The sequence below is a fragment of the Pinus tabuliformis genome, chromosome 5_1 (genome assembly GCF_031772625.1).
Source record: "Pinus tabuliformis cultivar Carrire ecotype Pingquan chromosome 5_1, CPIR1, whole genome shotgun sequence".
Classification (NCBI taxonomy): domain Eukaryota; kingdom Viridiplantae; phylum Streptophyta; class Pinopsida; order Pinales; family Pinaceae; genus Pinus; species Pinus tabuliformis.
Window position 1 is genome coordinate 412,534,354 of NC_142305.1, and position 2,713 is coordinate 412,537,066.

Consider the following 2,713-nt stretch of genomic DNA (forward strand, 5'->3'; position numbering starts at 1 on the left):
AGTGCCTCAATCCATTTGGTAAAGTAATCCATTCATGTTAAGATCAAGTTGTGTTGGGATAATGATGCCGAATGAATTTTTCCTATGAATTCAAGGCCCCATTGTTGAAATGGTGATCCTACAAAAATGGGTTTCAAATGTAGGGACATTTATTTGGTCTTTCCTTTAAATAACTGACATTTATGGGAGGTTGCAACTTCCTTTCTCAAATTAGGAAAAAATGTAGCTAGTAGAATCCTGCTCTTAAGATATTATCAATACTAGCTTTCTAGTAATGATTTCCTCCATAGGCTCCTTCATGATATTCTTTGATTATGGCTTTGGCTTCCTCTTCTAATAGGAAATTCAATAAGATGTATTTTGGGTATTTCCGAGCTAAATAACAATCCAAAAGACAATATTTAACGTATTTTAGCCTTAAAAATTGGGTCCAGTCTTTATTTGTCCCCAATGGAACTTGTAGATTTTGCCATAAATAAATGACACTAGTATGCCATGAAAAAATTATGAAACAGTCGTCGTCTTCAACCATTGACTCATCATCTGGGAAGTCTGATAATTCCATATTTGAATTCACATTAAAAGTAACAATATTTTTTCAAGTCGGTACCCTAAATAAACCATGTCCTTTGTTTAATTTGGTAGGCATAATTTCCAAATCAAATTCTAACGTCTTAGCAGTCTACTTCCCCTTCCTCCTATCACTATCAGGTTGGATCAAAATAATTGTTATTGCAGCGTCTGGTACATAGGAAATCATGTGAGAATGGAGTATAAAGACCCTAAAATATCGCAATGATTTAATTAATGAATATGAATTTTTGTCCATTATTGCCTATTTCAGTTAAACATCTCATAATTCCCTACTAAAAAATGAAATCGGTTATTCCTAACCTTCCCCATTATTCTTAAGTAAAACACTCGATATGGTGTGCTCAAAAGAAAATGAAAAAAATACAAAATATTTACAGAAATATGGGCTAGTGAGTAAAGGAGCTTGATCTAAATCCTTTTGTATATAAATAAAGGATTCCTTAGCTTGTTCATTCCATTTAATCTCATTTCGTTTCTTAAGCATGTTTGACATCACCTTAAAAATATCTGCAAATTTTGCGATAAATCTTCCCCAAAAATTTACCTTACCTAGAAATGACTACACTTTTTCTTGTTTCTTGGTTGTTCAGTATTTTGTATTGTTGTCACTCAGTTGGGATCTATCTGAATGCTCTCCTTTGATACTATGTGACCCAACAACTTCCCCTCCTTCATAGTGAAATGGATTTTTTTTCGATTTAAAGAAACTCAAAACTTCCTACACTTAATGAAGACTGTCCTCAAACATTTTAAATGAGGAAATGAGGATTTTGAAAAGAAATTAATATCATATAGATAAATTAGAATAAAGCTATCTCTTTCGTCAATGAAAGTGATATCCATCGCTCTCTAGAAGGTGGCTTCGACATTCATGAGTCTGAATGGAATTTTTGAATACATAAATGTGCCCCATGGTGTGGTGAAAGTAGTATTGTCCTGATCTTTTGGATTAACCATTATCTGATTGTATCCAGAAAGCCTATCCAACATGGAAATAATTTCTGAGCCAACCAAATTTTGTAGAATTTGATCCATATTTGGTAAAGGATAATTATCCTTCAATGATACTTTATTTAAATTTTTGAAATCCAAGCACATGTGAATTGCCCTGCTCTTTTTCTTGACTAGTACCAAGTTTTACATACAATTTGGAAATCTTAGTGGCATGGTGTTTTTTTCCATCCAATGACCTCTTAACCTCTATTTGAATCAGCATCAACATCTTTCGACTGATCCTTATTAACTTATGTTTAAAGGGCTTCTCATTTTCTTTGAGTGTTATACTATGTTGGATGACAATTTTGTCATAGACTTTTAAGTCATTATATCTCCAAGAAAATACATATGTAAATGCCTTTAACAATTTTCATACCTTAGCTTATGTTCTAGTTTCAAATTGTTAGAAACTTTAACCATCTTTGGATTATCTTCAGTTCCCAAATTGCAGTATTCCATCTCCCCATCACTTGGAAGGATTCTAGGCTTAACTGCCACATTATTTGAATCAAATAATCTCTTCAAAGGAACTAAAAGTCTAGGGATTATATTATTACTTACTTGAATTATACCCTGTCCAACAACAATATTCAAGAAAATTGTTGTTTCAATATATTTCTCTGTGGTCTCATCTTCATCTTTGTCCATTGGAGTGCTAGGAAATTCATGAGTTCTTTCAAGAAATCTTCTAATTTTTTTATTTTCTTCAAACACCTCCCAATTCCTAGTATTATCCAGGATAGAAGGCCTATGTGTCACATTGATCTCATATTTTTCATTAGGATAAATAGGAATTCTAAATGCACTAGCAATTTTTGCTAAAGAATCTGCATTTCCATTTTTTTCTCTACAGATGAGAGAGATCTCATGCTCATAAAAATAAATTGAAAACAAATCCCATATCTCATTTCGGTAGGCTCTCATTCTTGGGTGTTTTTTTTGACAAGTTCCTTTAACTTGTTTCACAATTGGCTATGAATCTCCAAAAATGTGAATTTTCTTTGCTTTCTTCTCCCTTAACAAGTTCAACCCGATAATCATACCTTCATATTCTACCATGTTTTTTGTACATAAAAAATTCAATTTGTATGAATGTAACTGAATAGTACATTATGGTAGAACA